The 25,400-nt window shown below is 38.2% G+C and overlaps 1 protein-coding gene across 1 annotated transcript in view; it reads left to right on the top strand.

Moving 5' to 3' along the window:
- FGF14 (fibroblast growth factor 14) overlaps positions 1 to 25,400 on the top strand; it is a 404,862-nt gene that overhangs the window by 92,768 nt on the left and 286,694 nt on the right. The gene's annotated exons all lie outside the window — the stretch shown is intronic.

Raw genomic sequence — 25,400 nt, forward strand, 5'->3', positions numbered from 1 at the left:
ATAATATAGTCACCTGAAAGGCGAATGATAGCAAGACATTCCTGAAAAAAATTCCAATAAATGAAACTTTTCTGTAGAAACATATCATCATAAAGCAGAAAGACACAGAGAGGCTTTAATTCTGCAGTGTATTAGCACTTATATACCTGTCTTCACACTTGAATTTTAACAAGAAAATTTACTTTAACTTGATTTAGCCATTTGCCCTTCTCTCAATCTCTTCGTAATTCTGAAGTTACGATGTTCAATTCTGCCTTAGACACAGCAGTGTAAAGATCATGTTATCTAAAGAGAAGTGGACAGATTGCAGAACCTGCTGCATATTGATTCTGTTAAGCCTGAGCTCCTAATTAAAATAAAGTTCAGTTTCTCATATCCAGAATTCTGTGAATGAAGAAAGATGTATTCAAATGTATTAAAACTGGTAAGTGCTACTTTAAATAATAAATTAATTTTTTAAATAATTGAACATTTGGAGGCAGTAGAAGAGTACATTTCAGGAAAAGTACATGTTATATGATATTTCTTGAAAAGATCCTGTTTCATCTCATTGTCTTTTTCCCATCCAAGAAATATTTTGCCTGCAGTTTGACTCTGTTATCAAAGTAAGTATTAGTGGTAAATTATTATGCTCGGTAAAATCCATAATCAATAAGTAAATCTCCCTCAGGGTTGACTAGCTGCAATAAACAACTACTGGCAAACACAGAAACTGACGTTTAAAAGCAAAATATATTAAGTATCTTCTTGCTCCAGTACAAATAAAACCAAACTCTGAACTAATGGAACCCATCAGCGATGCAGCATGTTGTTGATGGCAAATGGAAATAAATAATCTTTTTAAAAATAATAAATCCTTATTTACGTCGTAGCAATTTAAAAACAGATAATGCAGAAATTGTTTGCACAAATGTAAGCCTTCTTTGAAACAGTGTTATCTTCAGGATGACATCACGCTGAAATGCATCTTTTTTGTAAGCTGATTCATTTGACTTCTATTTTATTAACAGATTTATTATTTCTTTATGCAATTTTCTTCTAAAGAGACTCAATGCTATTTTTCTTCTTGTAGCATTACTGTTTAATTAGGCAATCACCTTTCTGTCTGTGTGCTGGTAGAAAAAAAAAGAAATGACAGCATTACCCAATGGGTTCATTTAAAAGTACAAAATATAGATTTGAACTGACAGAACAAAATGGAGTTAAAATACATCTGAGGCCTATTAATAGCAAAATTCACGACGTTAGCACAACCCCACTATTGGGGTATAATCCATGTTTTCCTGCCTAGAGTATAACAGAAGTTTTCCAAATACAGCATTATTTAACTTGGTAATCCTTCTAAGATTTGTAAACTCCTTGAAAGCCTCATATTTAAGTTTGACCGTTTTTTTTTTTTTTCCTTTACTTGAGTTGAGTAATGTCTTTTATCCTTTAAAATTCTTACTGTAATCCCTGAGATCACTTGCAGGATAAAGTGATGCTTATTCTTCCAAGAATATGGGAATTCTCAATAGATTTTAACATCAAGAAAAATAGGTAAATCAGGCTACAAATACACATGCACATAATATCATTTGCAAGGTGTAACACATAAAATCAGCAAGTTCCTTCTAAAGAGATGAGCTTTGAAACATGTCTGCAGCATACTTCAGCAGTTCAGGGATTTCTGGGACAGCATATGGAGTCAATTCCAAAGTTATGGGCTGTTTCTAAAAAAAAATGTCCTGGTAGCACCTTTATGTTTTCTGTATTGAGAAATCTCCAGAAATATCAATGGGAGGAATAATATTCAAAACCTCAAAATACAGTCCAGAATACCTAATTTTGAATTACACAATGCAGAAGAAATCAAAGCTAGTGAACATTTCTGAACCCCGGGTCTCAAAGCAGTTTATGCCTCTGCTTCTCCACCTGCAAGGTAAGGGGAGTCATAGCTATACAGTGCTTAAATGCTTGCAGATTTATAAACAATGAAAGATACCCCAAACCTATTTTTATAGACTTTGTTTAAAAATATAAACTAAATCTCAAACATATGAAATATTTTGCAGTGAAAATAATATACTTACAGGTTGATTTTTTTTTTTTTGGTAACTTCTTCCTACCCCTATTCTTCATGTGACACTTTCAAGCTTTTCATCATGAACATGAAGACTACACAGTTATTATATATTTTTTTTTAATAAAACCTTGAAATGTAATGAAATATCCTGATTCTGAAATTTAAAGGAAAAAAGCTCCATATTACTGAAAGACTTTTTATAAAATAATGAGTGATTGTGCTGCTCCATTGCTGATTTGCTCTGGCACTTCTGGCTTTAGGAACTGTCACGGTTTGTGGTGGTGGAGGAGTAAAGAGCTTTCTCTGTTCTTGCATTTAACTTGTTTTTTTTTTCAATTAAAGATGAAAAAAACCATTCACTCTCATCTAAAAAATAAATTGTTCATACAATTAATCATCCAATTGAAACGTGTTTTTCCCTTCTTCTTTTGTTTGATACTTCAGTAATCTTTGTCAGCTTTGCAACGCTTAAATCTCCCTACAGTAAGTTTCAATTATTGGCCTAATTAACATACAGCTTTACGTGATTGAGTGATCAGTGCAAATTAGATATCAACAGGGGCCATTGACCTAGTGTGCAGACAATTCCAAAAAACTGGATCCCCAAAGTTTGGCAATGAATTCAGAAAGTGGAGTTATAGCATCACATACATTGTGTGGTTGAGCCCTTGGATTAAAAATAATTCTCTTGGAGTTCAGGAATGTAGACAGGCCTGGAGCAGGCCCAGATCACTTCACGGTGTCTCACTCCTATCAAAGCGTGGAGCAGCAGAAGGAAGGTGAAAAGTTACCTCAGTCAGTGCTGTTATGTAATTACAAAAGTTAAAATGATGTTTTGAAGTGAATCACCCCCTTCTTTTGGAAAGCTCAATCTCCATATGATACTCATTTTACTGGAAAGGTGGAAGGGGAGGTAACACTGAGTTTGCGTATTTTTAACAAATGAAAATGTATGTATATTTCTGTTGTAAAAAAATAAATCTGAGTTTCTGTAACTATTTCATGGAAAATTACCTTAAAACTACTTTCAAATTACCTTAAAACTACTTTTCAAAGCCAAGTGTATCTCTTGGCTCTGCTTAACTCCTCTCTACAACTTGTGTTCAGAAATACAAGGCCTGATACTCTTGGATTAAGGTCATGAGCATGTCTGTTCCTAAAATTTAGGCATGATGGATATGAAAATACTCTTTAAAATAAATGCAAGAATGCTAGTTTGGGTTTTCTCTGAGACATCTGCCTGGGATGATCTATTTTGAGACTGAATAGGCTGTGTGGCAGATAGTGTGGTTTGCCTTGTTAGAAACTTTACAGTCTAAGCAGTTGTTTGATTTTTGCTTGAAACTTTACAATAGTTGTGCAGAAATTTCTTCCCCTGACTTCTTAGTTTATTCCATTACAACACAGACCTGTCACACACAGGTAGACCAAGCCCACCCTTACCCAGGCAAAACAGTGCTATCTGCCCCAGGCCAGCAAGTTTTTGTCTGCACCTGCAGGCACCTGCCTGCACCTGAAAGCATGAATGGCACCAGCCACTCCTTTTTCTCTCCAATATTAGATGGCAGGTGGAATCAAGTCTTGGTTGTTGGAAGGTTTTCTTGGCATCTGAAGCCAAACTATTCTTTGTAACACTTCAGAGTGAACAAGTAAGCGCTTCAAAGCACAGGCACAAGGTCACTTGACATTGTCTTTCATTTTTGCCTCCTATGTACACCTTCACAAAGTGGAACAAAGCATAACCTATTGGAAGAGGCTTCTGTTGGTTTCCATTTATCTATCTATTTATTTATTTATTTATTTGTTCATTAATTCATTCATGTATTTTGCAAAACTGCTATTCATTTCATTTGTGCATAGCGGATAAAATTAATTACTGAGCTGCAGATAATAGCATATAAAGGTCATCCTTTGAATCGTGTTTTGCTTTGGTATCTTTTTCATGCTTTGAAGATAATGGTGTGATGTTGTTTGTACACTGTGGAGTGTGACTCTATCCCTTGGGAAACATACTGAGAAAACAAATAATAGTAACAGGATGGTGCAGCATAGCTGTTCTGCAATGTTTGTCCCTGCTTTAAGTGTCTCTGCTACTTAAAGGACTGCCTGATGACAGTACAGCGGTTCTTCAGTCTGTGAATGCGAAGGCATCGATCTGAGGACATTGAAATACGTGTATCTGTGTGTGAGAAAAGGGATGTGTTGGACTGGAGGTTATTAATTTTTTCCAAATGGTTTGCTGCTGTGGTGCCTTTCTGCAACATCCCCTTGCAGGCAGCGCTGGATGAGGAATGTCAGTTCAAAATGGGTCTGGGTTCTTAGAAAGGTGTTTTATTTATCAAGTATTTTTCCCCATACACAGTGCAGGAGTGTAAATGAGGCTGCTTGGGAGAAACGTGTTAGATTTCATCAGTACACGCATAGCATTTTTTCCTTTGGACAAGTGCTATGGGTTTACTAATGGTCACAGAGCATATGGTTCAGCTTCTCCACCTTGAACTGTGTGACAAATGTGTTACATTGTCAATGAAGATGCAGATAGCAAGCCGTGTGTGTTCAGGGCCTACTTTAGAAGAGATGTCACCTTTTTTAAATCTCTTTGAGCCAGGACAGGTATAATTATCACATGATGGAGTCGGCTGGGCCCCACCATCATGTTTGGTAACACCATGGGCCTGTGTGGGTCCTGTTGCTGGAGACAATGCAGTGTGCCAAAGCTTCAGGGGCAGAGGAGTTGCACACACATGCCCATACACACACCTGGCTGTGGTGTGACTTTACAGCTTCTCTCTACTGCCTGCAAAGCAGCTGGGAAGGAATGAGCTGCCAGGACTATGGCAGTGAAGAGAGGAGAAGATGATAAGTGAGGGATGATGTGAGAAACTCAGTGGATGGAGGTTGATAAGGGCTTAAGCTCCATCTCCACTTCTTCTTGAAAACTAGCACCTGGAGTTTGTTAGGGGAGAGGAATGTTTTGCTGCTGAGAGATGATCGTACAGCCTAGACAAGCATTTTTTTTTGTGTGAATGCAAAGAAGTCACTGAAAGAGAGAGGAAGGTGGTCCCTTCATGGTTTATCTGCTGATGGTGAGCAGTCTGTAGAGCTGAAGTAATTTCCGGCCTGTGAAATGACAAAAAATATTTAATTTGAAAGATACTTTTTTTTTTTTCAAATACAGTGAAGAGTATATATCTCAAATCTTTGTGAACAATTGGTAGTTTAGTAGGAATGGTAAATGATCTTTGGAAATTTCTCCTTGTAGTTAATGCTTAAAATTCAGCCCATTTAATGCTGTCCAAAAATGTCCATAATTTATCCAGTATCTTACTGGAACTGCAATGGTTTCCATGCAGCTTTCACTAGAAAGATACCTAGTTTATTTTTCATAAATTTACAAAGTCTAAGTATATTGTAGGGAATGAACTTGAGTCCTAACTGTAGTCATGACTATGACATGTTGGTGGGCTAGTGTGAAAGTCATCTGTCTAAGGCCATACGGTTACAGAGGATGTTCCTATTCTTTTCTCAAATGCAGTTATCCCTCAGAGAAACTGAGATACCTCTTTTGGTATATCAGCTCAGCATTCAAATAGATGGTTTGCAAAACAGGCTCCTTACATAGAAATTTAAAGAAAAGCGAACACTATTTGCTTCAGCTGTTGTTGTTGGTGGGATGGGTTCTTTCTAGGAATATGAAAGCTGTACAAAAGCAAGAGATATCCTACTTTGCATTATGAACAAGTCTTGCGTAGGTCAGAGGTGTCAAATTTGAAGCTGTTTAGAACACATCTGGGTCATCTGCACCCAGGAAAGGATGCAGTATATCAAAAGTACTTGTAATAAGCTACAAAATAGTTTGAATTACCTCTGGTGCCTTTGATAATTACCGTGTGATCCTTGGCTATTCATAGAAGTGTTTCAAAGGAGACATATCGCTGAGTCTCGAAGATGTTGTTAGTGCTGATGAGATAGCTCGTAATCAGTAAGTGGTTCATCATGATGTTAAAAGCAAGTTGGGAAAGCCAATAACACAGAAAAAAGCCTCAAAGAAACGGTGCCGCTGTGTCTCACAGTACTCGTATCGTTAGATGGATTCTCATAGTAGTTTTTTTTTTTCTGGAAATAATTCTTCATGACAAGCAATATTTGTATGATTAAATATTTGTGCCAGGTAATAGGACCCAGGCATGAAGAGCATAAGCAAAGAATTGGTGAGATATTTTGAAGCTCAGGAAGACTCTTGATCCTACAGTTTTCAGTAAAAGGACAATAAATAGAACACAAATGTGCCATTAGAAAAAAAAAAATTCCACTAGTGAACTACTTTGTTTTTCATTCTTGCTATACTGCAGTTATTCAAAGAAGATTCAGTGTTTTTTGACAGTGATTGCCCTGCCAGCAGATTAAAGCTGTAAAGGAAAAGCATGTGTGCTGTGAGTGCCCCTTCAACTTTGGGAAGTCTCTGGCTCTTGTCATGCTGGTTACTAAACCTAAAGGTAATAAAAGCCACTATATCATTCTGACATCCTGTCAAGGACTTTTAAGAGGTTCAATAAACTAGCTGTGGATATCCGAGACAACTGTTCTGGAACAACAAAAATAATTCAGCAATCCAGGTTTATTCGGGTTGTTTGTTTTCTTCCTATAAACAGTTGTACAGCACAGTTCTTTCAGTCTACATCTACTTTAGTTTTGGCAGCTACTCTATGACTGGAGGATCTGTAGAGTACTTTCTTCTTAATCAACTGACTCCATCCCTTTTGTAAAGAGAAATTGTCTAATCAAAGGCAGTGCTAAAAACAGATTCTTTGTGAATTCAGAATAACTTAAAAATAACCACTAATCTGCTGATGGATCCGCTCGGTGCTGAGACACAGGCTGCACCCTAAAGAGGCTGCTTGTGAGTGGAGACCCTGCATTGTCTTCAATGACAGTTGGGCACTCAGGAGGATCTGGGCCTTGTTGTGGAGGGGAACAAAAGGCAAAACTAGTGGCTTTCGGTGTTGCTGTGTATCTTTTGAAGGTGCACTGGAGTCTGTTAACTCATTTAGTTAGATTATTTGATCTATTTTTTTTTTTTCCTATGACGGCAGATAAAGGGACACTTTCTCAAATCTGTGCAGCACAGCACATTTGGGCAAAATTTCATTGTTTTGTACCCAATAATTCTTGAGTCTAAAGAGAGACAGTAGGAACAGAGTCGATTCAGACCTATTCAACAATGCAGGAAGCTGAAGCACTTCCAGAGAGCTTGCTTTATCTGCTGGCAGACTCTCTGAGACAGGATATCATGGGGAGACACCTCTCTCCCTCCTCCACCGCTCATCTCCAGCCCTTTATGTAAGAGATTCTGCACTCTTTTCTTGTCGTAACAAAGCTGAGGCTCTGCAGAACTGCTGGGAGGTGGGGTGGTGGGCCCGTGTTCAACGCTGTCCTCCCCAGAAGGGCGTGCGGGAGGTGTGAGTATTAAACACAAGATGACAGTTGCCTGGGAGCAGGGGGCCGTGGGATTTTCACAGATGACCTGTGGCTCTTTATCTGGAAGAGAACAAAGCTCCCCTGTGGAATAACACCTTTGGACTCAGCTAGCCCCACACGGGTTGTCCCCGTGTGCATCTCTCCAGCCCTTGTGTCTGGAAGTAGGTCTTGTGGCAAAGCGCAGTATTGAATACTGGACTATCTTCTCCAGAGCAAGCACAGACGCTATACACATTTTATGTGTTTCCTGCTGAATCAGGCAGCAGGCTTTCTCATCACCTTTCTTGATCCACTCTGTGCACAAGAGTACAGGGGGTAATCAGCTGGGTCAAGGCTGGGAGTATTTTCTTTGCATCAGCACAAGATGAGCAGCTGTGGTAGCAGGGGGAAATTTGTTGTGAAGCCTACCTAATCTCTCCCAGTCAAGCTTATCTGCTGGTGCCTTAGGACCGCATCTGGCTCTTAGATACCAAATCACTTTAAGCAGCATCCTGGGCAATATATCTCTTACTGCTGTGAGCTCTGCTCTGCCACCAGACCACAAGAAGTGCTGAAATCCAGGTGCTGAAGCAGCCAGCCCTTTCCTGAGGTAACCACAAATAGAAATGAGCCTCTCTGCATTATTTCTGGCCACTCATTATTCGCGTCATAACTCCTTTCAGTCTGACCTGGAATAACAGTACCATTCTGTATGCTCAGGTTTGTCTTTAGCTTGTTCCTGAATGTGTCAGTCATTCCCACTCCTTGTATAGAGGAAGAGAGCACATCTGCACCTTGATGTGCTATGGTAAGAGCAGAGGACTCATAAATTCCTAATTTCCTATAGGGCTTATAAGGCTGATGATAAGCCTTTCTCTGAACCCAGGAGACAATATCACCTACTCTAGCACAATAGCTTTTGTCACTGCCATAGCATCAACTAGCCTTAGCCTTCATCCTTAATTTTAATCTTGGAAGATTTACATCTCAGTGAAGCCTTGGATGTGCCAGTTTTCTTCCTAAAAGCTTCTGTTTCAGCTAGATGAGGCAATGCTGAATATTTTAGATCCTGGGAGGCTTTTGTGGCTTCATAGCTAGATTGGTCAAAAAAGCTGATGAATTTGTGCTGATAGTTGGGTTTACTCTGGCGAAATCACTATGGCTGTGCTATTACAGATCAGTTGTTACAAGTATATGAGGCTTTGCCCAGAAGAATGCTCTAATATGGCTACTATTTCTGTACCAGAAAAATTTTTTTAATACACCCAGGTCACTTCTGATAGTGGAAATTCGTAGAGCTAGTATTTGGAGCAGAGCTCAGCATTAAACTTTGTGAGGTAAATTTGGATCCATTACCCAGCTTTGGAGGTCCATTAGGAATTTTTTTTAACTGACTCTCTTTTTCTCAAAACTTTGGGAAGGATGGGAGGCATTTTGGGCCTCTCAGTACAAGAAGGATGTTGAGTTGCTGGAGTGCGTCCCGAGAAGGGCAATGAAGATAGTGAAGGGTCTGGAGAACAAGTCTTATGAGGAGCAGCTGAGGGAACTGGGATTGTTTAGTCTGGAGAAGAGGAGGCTGAGGGCAGACCTCATTGCTCTTTACAGCTACCTGAAAGGAGGTTGTAGTGAGGCGGCTCTTGGTCTTTTCTCCCAAGTAACTAGGGATAGTACCAGAGGAAATGGTCTCAAGTTGCGGCGGGAGAGGTTTAGATTGGGCATTAGGAAACACTTCTTTACTGAAAGAGTGGTCAAACATGGGAACAGGCTGCCCAAGGAAGTGGTGGAGTCACCATCCCTGGAGGTGTTCAAAGAATGTGTAGAGGTGGCACTTCAGGATGTGGTTTAGTAGGTATGGCAGTGTTAGGTCGATGGTTGGACTTGATGATCTTGGAGGTCTTTTCCAACCTTAAGGATTCTGTGATTCTATGATTCTGTGATTCTCTTTGATAAACATTCTGGAATAGGAACAGAAGGTCTTTGAAGAAAAAGTGATAATTACTTAACCATACCTGGAATTAATCAGACTCATAAAAACATAGAATCATAGAATAGTTTGGGTTGGAAAGGACCTTTAAAGGTCATCCGGTCCAACTCCTTTTCAAGGAGCAGGGACATCTTCAACCAGATCAGGTTGCTCAGAGCTCTGTCCAACCTGGCCCTGAATGTTTCCAGGGATGGGGCATCTACCACCTCTCTGGGCAACTTGATCCAGTGTTTGAACACTCTCATTGTAAAAAAATTCTTCCTTATATCTAGTCTGAATCTACCCTCTTTTAGTTTTAAAACATTACTTTTTGTCCTATTGCAACAGATCCTACAGAAAAAGTCTGTCCTCAAACAAAACACTTGACCTAACTTCTTACCTGTGTTCCAATTTTCTCAATAAAGGCTCCTGACTTTGCAAGTAGCAAGATTATAGAAAACTGAAATTATTTCTGACTATTACAGGCTTTTAGACTTACGACTGGATAAATGTCACAGTGAGTTTTTAGAGGTTTCCATTAGCACAACTCTTCTGTTATACTGCAGGTGTTCACTAGAAAGGATGCCAGTTGCCTGCCTGTTCGATACTGCAGTCTGCAATTGAAGCGAGTTGCTGGATGCCTGGTGATGCCACACAGCTGTTTCTGCTTTTTTACACTGTGGAACAGACACTGATTGCCACACTTCCTTCCAAACACTGCCATGCCCAATCCTTCTCTCTTTAACCTTGAAAAGTTAAGATCACAGAGAGCAGTACAGTCTACTGCACAATCCATACAGAAATTTAAGAAATGCAGTAGCATTTTCTTTCATAGAAGTACTTCACAAGAAGACTTTATTCCTGTCATAGTTCAGCCCCAACGGGGACCAGACTACGCAGTCTCTCTCTCACTCCCCCCACTCTCTGAGAGAATAGGAGGAGATTTGACAAACAAAAGAAAACCAGAAGAAAAAAAAAAACAAACACATGGGTTGAGATTGAACAAAAAGTAAATTTAACAGTAATGACAGAAGAAAACAAAACAGTGATGGAACACAAATACAGTACAATAGCTCACAACAGATCTCCACATCCAGTCTCTTCCAACTAGGAGAGCCTCCCTTCAGCACCCTCCTCACTTATATACTGAGCATGATGTCAGATGGGATGGAATAGCCCTTTGGCTAATTTGGGTAAATTAACCCCAGCTGTTAGCTAATTAGTTAACTATCCCAGCCATAGGGGCTACCAGCTTCAGTTCTCCACCCAGCTCAGGTAAATATTAACTCTATCCTGGCCAGAACCAGGACAATTCCTCACAAACCTTCTGCAAGCTCAACAATAAATTGATATCAAAGCTGGTCATGTATTTGGGACACGTTTGAAGGGAATTGTATTGGTGGTGGAAGAGATATAAACTTAAAAAATATATTTAATGGATTTTAGATTTTGTGTAATTGGCATGCTTAGTGATTATTAGGTAGCTGTTAGGGAGAGAATGAAGGTTTAGTGTAGATTTAAATGAGTTTAATTTGACAAAGGCCATGCAATTGTTGCACGATACTTTAACATTTATAAGCTGATTCAAGTGCTTTATGCAGGAGTGCTGTCAAAGTTTTCTTGTTACAGTTACGTATAATAACAATACAGTTATATGAAAATCATAGTGCTTAGGTAATCACATTATGGACAGCATTCGCGCTCTATTCTGAAGAGCAGGAAAAGTTGAAAAGTGCTGGACTCGGGGAGAGTAACTTAATATGTGCCCTTGCAGAACACTCTTCTTCCACCAGGTTTTCATACAGCTCATCGTGCTTCTTCTGCAGCTCAGTTATGGTCCTGTCCAATTCAGCAGCAGAACCACCTCTGCTTGGCACTGGGGGACACGACTGAACTTTGAATAATTAGTTTTGGTTATTCTCGTGGGAGTGCGTGCATAAGCATCAAATGGTTTTCTCTGTTTGCTTCACTCTTTTCAAATTCAAATAGCATTGGTCTGACTGCTAAGAAGCTTCACACTGCACAGGGCGACAGTCATGCCTGATTTTAAACATGTTGGATAAATAGTGTTTTCTGCAGTGGCTTTATTCTCATGCTGAAGGTCTGTTCCGTGGCCCTGGGTGTTAGGAAGTATGCCCCTGACACAGCTCCTTCTAGGCCTTTTGTCTATCCTCTGCAAGAGATAGGAAGCAAATGTTTTCCATGGAGCATATGGTTGCTTAGCACCACAAAGCATACATGGCAGTAAGTATGTTCACTGAAGTTTAACTTCAAGACTATTTTTTAGTCTATATGTGACTTGTATAGGCTTTTCTTCTACTCTTTTACATTGCTGAAATATGCTCTAAGTTCTGAATAAGGGGACTGACCTTGGTGCTTAAAAATTTTCTCCAACTATTCATATTCTTCCCATGGAAACTGGGGAAACCGAAAATACAGCTTGTTGACTCCTTGTATGTAACTGCATCCTATCTGGACTTCCTTTTCTTCTTTCGGATGAAGTCCTCCTTCAGTGAAATCAGACTAGAAACGTGTTGGTTTATGCACTAACACCTCTTCTTTGAGTAAATGCTAAGTGCTGGATGTAGGGGTAGGGATGTCGGGTCTTCTCCTTCCAAACCAGGTGCTTAGACTTCCAAAAGTATTCAAAGAATGTTGCACCTATAGTATTTAACATGTCAAAACATTTTTCACCTGGTTAATACTTGGTTCCTATACTTACCTTCTGTTTCATTTAACATAAAATACAACATATTTCTGAGTTTTATGTTTCTTGATTGACTCTTGGCTAGTTTATGCTGGTTTTTGAGACTTTATGTACCTTAGCAGATGGTGCTAAAACTTCTGTGAATATTTTAATGAAATTTCTTCCCACTTTCTTAGCATCATCCTTTGCTTTTAATAATTTTGCTTGCAAACTAGCTGATGCAAACTAGCTGAACGTGACAATGGATTGCAATTAGAGTATAAACTTTGGGAGGTCAAAATGTGAAGCAATTAACCGATTTTAAGAAGAAAACTTTTCAAGAATGTATCAACCTCTTTATTGCAGGTTATTAAATATCTAAAAAAAATCCATTTTAATGTAGTGTGATAGGTATTCCCGAAATTTGGCTATATATCATCTTAGGCATATTTGGGCTGTAGTCACAATTACACTGAAAAGGAGAAAAAAAAGGAGAAATTTTATCAGGCTCCAATTCTGAAAAAAAGGCTTTTTGTTTGGGATCCATGCAGAGCCTTTGTCAACAAAAACACTAGGAACGGGGTTTTACTCGGGATTATGTCATAACCTCATTTTCAGACATCTAAATACCTAGTATTTTCTCAGATGTACAATATGTGCTGTTAGTATGGATCAGAAATATCTGTAGGCTAATTTCTATCTTTCATTCTGAAAGTTAAATACTTCAGGCAGGATTCAATTGATAAAATATAAGTATGAAGTGCCATTTAAGATACTGCTGTCTACTATAACACAATACTTTAAGGAAACTCTCTGCCTTATGAAGTGATAGCTAAGGTTAGACAGGACACCTCATGGTGCTCAAAATGATGCTGTGTGTCTTATATGAGATAATTGAATCCAGAATTTATCACTAAAAGAGTGGGAGCTTCTGAAAATCCACCACATTTGAAGTAATGAACATCTCAAAACATACGCATTGCATCAGATCATCTTCAGGAGTTTGATTTTAGGCAGTCAAAAAATAATAATAATTGTTCTACATTCTAAGGTACTGGCAAAAACAAATAATCCAAAATAGTGCAAATTTTCATAGTTGTGTGTTCCAAAAATAGTATTGTTGCTGTCCTATCTGTTATTGATGGCAGTCTCCACACCTTGCAATGTTATATTTTCTGCATCATTTACTGCAGTGTTTTGAATGTCATGCTATTAACAAACTGCATCTGTCAATGTATGGAGTAGCTTTATAAGGTCTTGCTGATGTCAGTGATACCTGAGTTTTAAAAAAAAAAACGCTTAAGGAACATTTTAAGGAACATTAAGCTATGGGTGACTTTTCTAGACTGGAATATTGAACCAAGTTTAATTCAGTGTATTTTATTAATATTTCTTTATATGAAGAAAATTATATTTCATTGGATTTTTTTTTTCTTCCAAACATTTTAGAAGTGTCTAAAACTTACTTACGTTTAGAAATATGCCAGTGATTCACATAATAGAAACTTTATCATCTAAGAATTTTGGTTAACTTACCTGGACACCAAAGCTTAATCCAATTGAATTTTAGTTAAAAAAAAAAAAGAAATAGATGCATTCCAATTGATTATATAAAGTTATTGTTTCTCTCATGATTGTAAAATCTCCTTATTTTTCTCAATTTTTGGAACTTCCTATGCCTTTCAACAGCTACCCTTTACACTCTTGCAACCCACAACATTTCAGTGTCCGTTTTCACAGCCACTACACTGTCCTACCCTTCCTCAGCTCAATTAAAAACATCTCTTTTACTCAGCAGTGAAACATTAATTTATTTTACCTGGGCACCAGCGTCACTTGCCATAAAATAAAAAAAAAAAAAGAGTCCGACTACTTTGATAGAGTTGCACAGGTTTCAGGTTTGTTTTTTAAAAAAAGGAAAAGCTATATTTAGCTGGAGTTACATTTACTGACTGTGGCCTGAAGCTGAAACTAGTTTTCATTTTGAGGTTCTGTTTTTTTCCTGGCTATAGTGCTGGCTTGTAATATTTGCTCTACATGAAAAAGACCAAATTCATGCTGAAAGTAGAAACAAGTGTCTTCTGAAAATTTCAAAATGAAAATAAAGTCAACTTTGTGTCACCCCCTTCTCTGAAATTCTGACTTTAACCCGTCCATCTCCACTGCTCAGAACAGCCCCTTATTGACATACCAAAATTAATCTTTGGGCACACTTGTATGGTAACTGTATTATAGGAACATAAGCTGTATTAGAGCAAAGCTGTAAGTGATTCTGCCATTTAGAGTGTGTGGTTCAGTTCTAACCTCACTGGTGGGAGTTTTTTCCCTGCAGCAGAAGCATGAGAAGATTATTCTATGCGTGTACATTGAAACATGCAGGGGAGTTCTAAACACGGACACATTAACTGCATCCTTATTTGCCCTGACATTTAAAGACATCCGTAATATCCAAAGCTTATATGGCTGTGAATGACAGGGTCTAATGTTAATTCTTCCCTTTACTTTACAAGGATTCTTGCCCATCTGTTTTGGGCATTCATTTGTCCTTAGAGTTGCTATTGTAGGTAGATTAAAAACATTTTTTTGATTATTTCTGTAGAATTTGATAGGGATAAGATACTCAAGGATTTTGTATTGGTATTTTGACTTGACCCTGGTATTCCTTTTCCACTGGATTTTACCTGGAGAAGAAACAGGGCTTTTCTTAAGCCATCAGGAACATACATTTTTAGTAGAGTCATTGCCTTCTCATTTAAAGAGCTTCAGATGTCTTTTCTGTGAGCACGGAATAGATAAAAATGAAAATTTCTCTAAGTAGAAAGAAAAATGAAAGGAATAAAAGGCAAAGCTTAAACACATAATAATATCCTTTGTATTATCTAGTAAAGATATGTAGTGAAAGCATTCAGTTGCAAAGATGCTTGTCTTTTGGCATTTAAAAAATTTTAATAAAATGTTTATGGGACACTACCTGCATTTTTATAGCCACACATACATTTTACTGCTGTACCTGTTTTGCCCTTTTTACTTGGCCTCATAAAAGATCATGAGTAGTTACAATGAATAATGTATTTGAAAAATGTTGTCCTTCTTGTCCCTTTGTGAGCCAGTGGCGTGTTCTCCCAGTTTTCTAGTGCTTCCTTGCCTGTGGCTTTTCCAAGACAGCTGCACAGTATGATAGGCTTCATCCAAAGTAGCATGCATTCTTTCATCTTCATTTTCTCAATAGTTTATTTTACATTGTCTTCACTGCTTTCTATTTATTCAGACTTCCTTTCTTTATCTTTCTAAAGATGGATTTGAAAAGGCATTTCAGTATCGCAATCATTACTGAAACATCACTAATTCAATCTCTCTTTTCATTTATTAATAGGCTTTCTTTTTCTTGTAGTCCTTGAGTTTGATGTTTACAAAAGCTCCTATTCCCCTTAACCTCTATGGAATAAGAAAAAAAAAAAAAAGTTAAAACATAGACCATCAACCATGTATTTATTCTTGTCTTTCCGGTTTTGTCTGCTGATTTTCACCCAAGTTTACTGATGTGTTAGCATGAGACTTTCATCACCAGGTTTCTCATGAATACCAGAATACCTCTGTCTAAATTTTCTGCTTAACCATGCATTTATAACTGAATGCATTAACATCACAGAAGTGAATAAATATTTACTTAATAGAAATATGTGAGGTTGAGGACTCGGAATCTTTTGCAGATAAATGTAGTTGCCAAGCAGAAGTGACTGGTGAGAATTTTTACCTAATAAGGGCTTCAATTTTAGTCTCCTAATTCACCTAAATTAATTTAATCTTCCAAACTATTTTCATAGAAGTACAAGTGGAAAGAGTTAGATCCCTCAGAGGTGTCCAAAGATAGAGCCGTTCTGCCTGAATATGTGTGTTTGTGTTAGATGGATATGGTATTCCTCTGCAGGCATTTCCCCTTCTCCATTTGCAATATGAGGAACTATTTGAGTGCAAATTAGCTGCCGGAGTTTGTCAGATTGAGCCGATAACGCTTAGCACGGGCATAAAATCTTGCTTAAGAGAAATGTAATGTGCCTTGTGAAATAAGCACATAGTTGTGCTGCAGATGGTTCAAGATTTCTGCTCAGCTCCAGGTCAGCCCTTTGTATACCAGCTGTTATGTGATTTAGGAATGGCTAATGTGGTTTACGTGGCTCAAGCACCTATGTTAAAAAAACCTAAGCAGACAGCCCTGTCTAGGAAGTGAAAGGAAGAGAAATTAAATCTCCTAGTCACAGAGCAATTGGGACTGTCTTTGTTTTCATTTGAATTTCAGAGCCCCTTCTTCATATCTCGGCTAAGCCCAATGCATATTTACAGAATGATACCAGGGATAATATTTTTGTGCAGAAAACTGTGAAAACAATTTAAAGAAGTCTTTCAGTTAAGCTTAAAATTGTTTTCTGGCTTGTATCCAGACAGGAGAGGCACACAGAAATGCCTACCATTTTATATCCAATCCATTATTTTTGGAATAACAACAGCTGAACAAACACAACTCTAACTGTAGATGGATGTACATGTGCTTTCACACATGCTCACAGCAGCAAGTGCTATTTTTCAACCCTTTGCAACAGCCTATCTCCAATTGTTTTTCAAGTGTGTGTCGACAGGCTGGTTAGAAGAACTTTTGCTTAAATGAGAAATGATAATTACGTTGCAAACAGTTACCATCAGAAAATACCTCCCCTGATTCCACGCTGCTGTTTCATGAGCAACAAAGACTCCCTCTGTAGATATTAATTTCAGATTAAGCTTAATGAAATTTTTGTTTAATTATCTGTTTGGATAAATGGCAGGTACAAAGACTGTAGATTTAGGAAACACTGGAAAAGAACTTCTGTAAATAAACTGAAAAGGACTACATTGCCCAAAGGCCTTGAATGTATCATTGATTAGGAAGTTTTCTTAAGGTTCTAGTTCCTGGAGCAATATAAATATCAGAAACTCATTTATAGTATTAAATATGTTCTTAGTTCTAGAGCCTGCAAGAAAAAAAGTAAGGAGATGATTTGAAAGTACAATTTAAATGCTCAAAAAACAGAAAGCAAAATAAAGACACCCAAATGAAGTTCTCCTACCCACCCTAAATACTGCCTTGTAATGAGTGGGGAACCTGGTTCAAGAATTGTGAACATCTGGCATCAGTGATAATGTGAAGGCTGTGATGAATGCCTTGGCTTTTTCAGCTTTTTTTTTTTTTAAAAAAAATTATTCCTCCTCCCTCAATATATTGATAAATTTCCCATTCAGAAAGGGAGAGCTGCTGATAGTCAGTAGGCATTTGAGACTATAATGCTGTACAACAAATGAGAAAACTTACTCAAGAGAATAAAATAAATGAATCATAGAATCATAGAATAGTCTGGGTTGGAAGGGACCTTCAGAGGTCATCTAGTCCAACCCCCCTGCAAGGAGCAGGGACATCTCCAACTAGATCAGGTTGCTCAGAGCCTCATCCAACCTGGTCTTGAATGTTTCCAGGAATGGGGCATCCACCACCTTTCTGGGAAACCTGTTCCAGTGTTCTACAACTCGCATTGTAAAAAAAATTTTCCTAATATCCAATCTAAATCTACCTCCCTCTATTTTCAAACCATTACCCCTTGTCCTATCACAACAGGCCCTACTGAACAGCCTCTCCCCATCTTTCTTGTAGGCCCCTTGAGGTACTGGAAGGCCGCTATCAGGTCTCCCCGGAGCCTCCTCTTTTCCAGGCTGAACAGCCCCAACTCTCTCAGCTTGCCCTCATAGGAAAGGTGCTCCAGCCCTCTCATCATCTTCATGGCCCTCCTCTGGACCCTCTCCAACTGGTCCATGTCCTTCTTATGTTGGGGGCTCCAGAACTGGACACTCCAGTGTGGGGTCTCACCAGGGCAGAGTAGAATGCAGGAGGAAGAGAATGCAGAGTAGAATGAAGGAGAAAGAGAAGTAATTATTACTGAAGGAAACATCCCTGCTCCTAGGACTTTCCACAGAGAGGATTCATGCTGGCATTGAAAAGGTATGTGTTGGCCAGAAATCTTGAACACTTGCCCCAATTCCCAATGTCATTCATAGTCAATACGGAGAATTAGAAATGATTATTAACTGTTGAATGTCCTTACTATGCCCTTGTTGGTTGTGATTTCATGCACTGGATGTTGCATTTCCTCAGTACAGCTTTAAGAGCCAAGTGATAGGGGAGATGAAGCAAAGAAGTGGTTATTTAGGTTATTTGATTATGTTGGGGCTTGCATGTGTGTGTAAACAGACTCGAGGAACTGATGGAGAAGTCTGAGAGAGATGCCGATTCACAGCAATATACATATCTGTTGTGTGTTTTCAGTCCTGACATTTACGAGCAAATAACATTAGCCAAAAGCACTGGCTAAAGATGCTGAAGAAAGGTATCTTGACTTCCTTGGCAAGGTGCTGGTAGTACCAAGACAGTACACAGAAAGACAATCGAAACAGACTTTAAAGATAATTGCTGATATTCCCTCTGGATGGATAACTTTCACAGATAGCTAGCTACTTGGAGGCAGGATGACAGTGTTGGCACATGGCCATTGGAGAGCACTTAACAGTATCAGTTTCCTAAAGGACTTGTCAATTGGCATGCTGATATTGAGACGCTGTTTGTTTCATTTCCCAAGTATGCCTTTGGCCAACCTGAATCAACTGTGATTTGATCTACTTTTTCTGGTGGCTGCATAAACCATAAATAAATTTTATTGTTGTAATGTCAGTCTCCTTAACAAACCTCATCTAAGCAATCTCTTGCAAAGTAATATCCTTCCAGCTCATTCTTTTTTTCAATTTCCCAGGAAACTCAGAGATCTGGCAGAAACAATCTGGCAGAATTCCTCAAAAGTTTTGGACAATTTGCACCTTTTCTTTCCTTGTGGCTTGTTGAACTTGTCTAGAGACTCGTCCTATTCCATCACATTGCAAAAGAAGATGCTCACTGTGACACAGATTTATGGTCTTTTGGCAGTAACTACCCCAGATACTTCTCCTGATGGGTAAACTTAATTTAGCTAAGATGTCTTTTAGAATTATTTTTTTTTCCCATATGAATTAATAGACCCTGAGTTATGTTGGCTAAAAATGTGTAACAGTCAGGCTTTGAGGAGCAGTATGGAATCGAGTTGCACCTTATTTGTGCTTGAGGTAATTACCCTATCAAAAGTAAAACCAGTACCTAGTATCTATCTGTTAAGTGTAGAAAGTTAAAAGCTTTTCTCTCTGGTTTGCTACCTAAACAAGGGGAAGAAATGGACAGAGGTTTGAAGAGGAAGAGACAGTGCGTGTGCAATGTTCGAAGCGAGGACAGAATGCTTAACGCACATGAGCAAGCTGGAAATTCAGGAACTGAACAAACTGCATGCAGATATGAGTTTTTGACAAACGAACATGGAAGAAGTAGTGTATGAGAATTGGACATACTGGGCGCTGGGCTACAGTAATTTGCATATCTGGAATTAGCATGATAAATTTCATGCTCATTTTTCCTGTTTTCCAAAATTATAAAGAAGTAGAGTGTGATAGCCCTAGTAGAAACCTGCAGAAAAGTACCAAGCACGTTGTCCTGGATGTTTTTGAAACATGGTCACATTGTACAGCCTGGTCCAGTACACCCCAGCCCGTGCGAGGCAGTCAGGCAGACAGAGCTGCACAGCCGCTGTTTCCCTTCCATTTTAACAGATGGGTGGGAGCTATATCAACAAAACCAGCTTTTAAGAGGATTGTCATTCTTAACACTCTTTGTGGGTAGCATTTTTCTAGTCCTGATGGTCTAAGGGCAAACCAAGGTACATTGCTAGAATTAATACCTTTTGTTAAACCTACCAGTGTAGCTGGAAGAAGGAGACAATGCAACCATTACTGGTAATTATTTCACTGACGTGGCCTAACAAATGTAAAACTAATTCTTTTTGGTACTGTTATGCATCTGAGATATTATGATTCTCGAAATGATTTTTTTTTTCCTCTTTATGTATCCAGCTGCTGCTTTTTAAGGGAGCATACATACCCTTCTCTCAGAAATGTATTTACTGTTTTGTACTTGTGCCCTGAGTGCACCCATGGTCCCCGATGGCCCTGCCCAGCCTCACCTGGGACTCTCATCCCTCCCCATGGTCCAGGAGATGCTTGGACCATGATACCTGCGTGAGGTTTACTTGTGCAATACATAAGCAGTTAAAATTAATTGGGAGCTTAAAATAATAGCCTGATGCAAAGGAGATTAAGCAGAAAGACAGCACCTTAGAAGGTGGTGTAGAAATGCATCAGGCCATAACACTGCAGAAGGCTGCTTCCACAGGTATCATGGCAGGATTAAGACAGATATGAAGAGTGTAGATCTGTGAACTTCTTTCAGTAGTTTGTTAACTTTCAATATGACTAGTGTTTGAGCATGCATGACTGAGAAACTTAAAGGAGAGAGTGCCATCTTGCACTTTCCTCCATGTTAGCGTGGACCTTTAGCAAATGCTAGTAATGTGAGAATTACAAATATTCTGTAATAGAAACTACAGGCAAACAGCATGATTTAATTAAATAAAATTTACCTGTTTAATGTATGTGTCTCATTTTCAAGGGAATAAAATAGAACTTGTTCACAAAAGCCATTCATATATCTGACACTTTTCTCTCTCTTCAAGAAAAAAATGCTGAATCCAAAGTACCATCATTTTTGCTACCTTATACTCATACTTGCGTATCTTCTTTGAACTGCACAAAAAAAAGAGAAATTGTTATATATGAAAAATTCATCAGAGTTGCAAGTTTTGAAATATACTTAGTCATGAAATAGGTTGTAATCCTGCAAACATACACTTATCTGAATGTAAATGAATAGTTCTCTTTCATTCAGTATTATTTTTCATATACATAAAATTAAAATGACATATTTATTTTGTGTTGTTTAAACTTAAGACTACACAATGCTTTTGTTTTCCTCATGGCTAGGTGAGTTGATGACTTTGAGACCGGGAAAATAAGGCTTAGAAACTTATTCAGAAAAATTAAAATATTATAGAGACAGAAGTTACACTATTTATTATCTGTTTTTCACTCTTTCACATGATAGCTACCATTTATGAATTGAGAAAACTTCACAGAGATTGTTTTTTTTAATATTTATAGTTTTATTTTTACCTTCATTTCTTGTTCTTTCAGCAGCACATAGTGATGCTTAAAAGGTGTATTTTCAGATCAAAAGGAAAATGATTAGATACTCCTCCTTTCACCAAATTTCCTTGTTATTCAGAACAGATTTATTCCTTTACAAACTGTAGGAGTGTATTCATTCCTTAAGGATTAAGAATTCATGAGACACTGTCTTCATCTCCCTTTTTGTGGAGCTGTCTGTGCTGCTGCTGCTATTTTGTGTTGGTGCACGGTAATGTAACCTCTAACTTGTGTGAAACACAGTTAACGGTTTTTTTTTCCTGATGTGTACAGAGTGTAGTTCCACATGGAAGGGAAAAAGATGGGATTTCTTCATTCATGGAACTTGCTTCTGTATACTTGCATGTTGTATTTTATTGTGGTTGAATTATAGTATCACCATTACTATGCTGCTGCAATATTTTTATTATTGCAGGGTGAGGTGCTTGGATACTGTACAGTAGTTTTAGAAACAACCCCACAAATTTGTTCTTATTTCAAAAGGGTGATAAGACTTAAATTTTTACATTATTTTATCGCTTCTCCAGATTGTTTCCTTCAATAAACTAACATGCATACATGCTCTTCAGTGTGCACAGTATGGATAAATGCTAATAAAAGTGTCTGAAGTCGTGGTGTGGGGTAGGGTTTACAACCTCTTTCAAGCAGAGAAGGGGTTAATGCAGGGACTGGCAAGACAGCAGATGGGATGACGAAATGCAGCTGCAAGGGATAAATGCACTCAGGAGAAGGCTGTAGAGGAGGGGAAGTGCCTAAGGAAGTAGGGAGAGCACTTAGAGGAGTGCTGCTAGAAGAGCATGCCCTGCAGCTCAAGGTGACATGAGCCTCTGAAAGAAGGAAATAGAAAAATGACTCCTGTATGAAGGGAAAAAGATAAAGATGCACTTTTAGGAATGGATTTAAGGATGAGTGAAGAAGAGCCTTTTTTCCTAGCAAGGTCAAGTCCTGGCACCGCAACCTGCTTGTAGGGCATGGGTGGGGTTCAGCTCCCTGAACTTCAGAAATCTTTTATGTGGTAGCAGTTGGCGTTTGAGCTCGTTGGTGTTGGCCCCTTTGCTGTCAATGGAGAGAAACGGATGCTTTTAGGGCATGATTCATCTGACCTATTTTGGACACCTGCCTTAGGAGGAGATGAATCATGCCCTAGAACTCCTTCTTTCTCTCCATTGACTGTAAAGAAAGCCTAGGGCAACTAGCTCAGATTTAAATACATATATAAGGTATTTTGGCTTGGCCATATATAAATGGTCCCAAGGAATACCTTGTAAGCACTGAAGTTCATGTTTGACTGTCATCATTGTGACAGCTCTAGGGCACGAGCACTACAGCACTTTCTGTGTATTTATCTCTGTATTTACCTTTTACTCTGCTGTTTGGTTTCCATAAAGGATACATCTGGTGGGAGGTGGTGGCCTAGGCACAGCCACCACGTGCCACTGGATGTGTGTTGAGGTCTAATGGCCGCTGCTGAAGTGTGTGACTTGCTCTCCCAACTGTTCTGCAGCCCTGTGGGTTCTCAGGAGTTGCTTCCCTCTGACCTCCAGGGGAAAATTTCACAAAGGAGAGAAAGGGGGAAATAAAACCCCATCCCAGATCCTTCTTAAGAATCAAATTTGGCAAACCTACCAAGTTTCTTTTTGTGCTAAGCTATCTGTGAAGGAGCCCTGCAGCACTTCAATGATTAGGAGGAAGATCGTGACATTTTCCTGGGGGAGGGATAAGGTTATCTTCACGTCAGCTATTTGTCTGTCCCATGGAGATATCCTCAGTTCTGTCCGAATGGTGAGCCTCCATGTACCTTAGTTCACATGCTGTTAATGTGTCACAGCGTCCCAGCTGAGAAATCAGGATTGCTGTTATGGCCTTCACCTGAAAAGGAGATGAATTTTCCCTGAGGCCTTTGGTTAGCATAAATGATGGCAGCCTTCAAAAAGCCCATGAGGAAATTAATGATTGTTCTTTCAGACTAGGATTTGAATCATTTGAAGTAAATAAGATATTGGGTTAAGCCTTAAACAATAATGAAATGTTGAATAGCTGTTCATCAAATAAGCACTGTCAAGCTGATGTACTTAATAAGACCCAAGTATTATGGAAAAATATTTTAAAGAAATGGGCAATCTTAGTTCTCGCATTTCCTAAAGGCTGAATATGAACAAATGACTTCTGCAGCCATAATAACATTCTTTAAATTAACAATTTATGTGCAGCTTGTCAATATTGTAAAAATAGGATTTAAAGGTTCACTGTAATTATAAACATGCATATAGTCTTTAGAAATACAAGTTTGAGTCTGTTATTATTCTCTTTATTATATTTGTGCTAAGAACTGAAATGTCTTTTCTGATTCACGAGCACAAGCTTAACACCACTGTAATTTCTCCATAAGCTCAGCAGACGCCAAGTTTGGAATATCTCCTTTTTCTACAGTAGGAGCTTGGACATGCGTCAACACAGCGGAGCTGGCTAAGGAAGTGAATGAATTTAGGTCAGAATACAGATCTGTATTCTATATTTATTCTTTACATTTACATTAAGCTGATATAATTAGTGAGTTTTTAAAGATGGCAATATTTGAATTTAAAAATTAATGAAATTATATTTCTTTTATAATATAGATTTTTTTTTCCTGCATCGTACTTTTTGTATTAATTTTCCAACGATTTCATACTCAAAGTACAAAAAAGATAATTTTTCAATATAACCACTTTCCATTAAACCTCTCCTTTAAAAAAGCAAAGCACAAAGAAGCAAGTGCCTTCATCATTAAGAATTGTTTTTGTCTTTCAGTCAATGTTTTGCAAATATTGAGATACTGTGCTTCTCTTTCACAGGCAGTTCAACTGACTCAGGAGAATTAAGTCTTTGTTTAATGACTAGTACACAGACATGTTTGCAGAACTGGGCCTAAGAAGTGAATTCAAATCAAGAACTATTTTTGTCAACTAACTGTATTCACCTGGAATTTAACAGAAAATTGACCTTAATGCCAGATGTAGATTATTATCTTACCTACATCTATTTGTGTATATTTTATTCTGTTTTGGTGGTGACTAAAGTTAGATTAAATGATCTTTAATGATCCTCCTAGTCCTGTGTTTTTATGATACTCACAGATAAGGGGAGAAGAGCACTGAAGTGACACAAATGAGGTGTGCTCTCTTGCTACGCTCGCATGGACATTGAAGCCCTCTTACAGCTAAAGGCGAACGCTCTAAGCTCCTATTCCAGTAACAGAATTAGGGGAACACCTCATTAGGAGAAAATTTCAGGATGATCCAAAACTGTATTCACTGCTTATTGTGTCTGCCATATATGCCAAGGTCTCTTTACATTCCAAAGTTCACTGAAATGACTTGGCACCACTGGATGGCTAGTCCTCTTTTCCATTTTGATGCAAATGGCCAAAATGAGAGCTCTTTTTTTTTTTAAAAAAAAAACCCAATAACTTCACCAAAGGAAGCATAAGTTTTAATTGTCTTTTTGCAGTGTGTTGGGACAGCTCTGTTCTTTTTGTTTTTTTTTTTTTCTTTTTTTTTTTTTTTCCCCAGTTGGTTGGAAGTGTTTCCCTGTTTGGTTATGAGAGCAATCACTATGATCACTGTATTGCAATGGATGCATAATAATAGCTTTATAGGTATAAATGTCAGAAAGCTGTTAGTGCTGAGAAATATTGTTTTAGCAACTGGATCTTGTGTGGAATGACCTAATTTTTAATAATATAATTTGCTTTATGTTACATATTCACAAAATTAACAGTCATTGCAATTTCCCATGCATTTTCTTTTTTGAATGGAAATAGTTTGCCTGTCAGATGCCATGTTATTAGAGAACATTCATTAAATTAAAATTGCACCTAGGCTGAGAGTGTTTGTGACTCTTAATGGACTTTTTGCTGTTCGCTTCCAAGTACTTACCTACTTACAAGATTAAAGGCGTATAAAGATAATTATAGTTGTGGGGGGAAATTGTGTGCTTAAAAAATAAAGCCACTTTGCGCGACATTGCCTGTCTTTTGAGCGATAAATTTA

Source organism: Chlamydotis macqueenii, chromosome 1 (genome assembly GCF_036417535.1).
Source record: "Chlamydotis macqueenii isolate bChlMac1 chromosome 1, bChlMac1.mat, whole genome shotgun sequence".
Lineage (NCBI taxonomy): Eukaryota > Metazoa > Chordata > Aves > Otidiformes > Otididae > Chlamydotis > Chlamydotis macqueenii.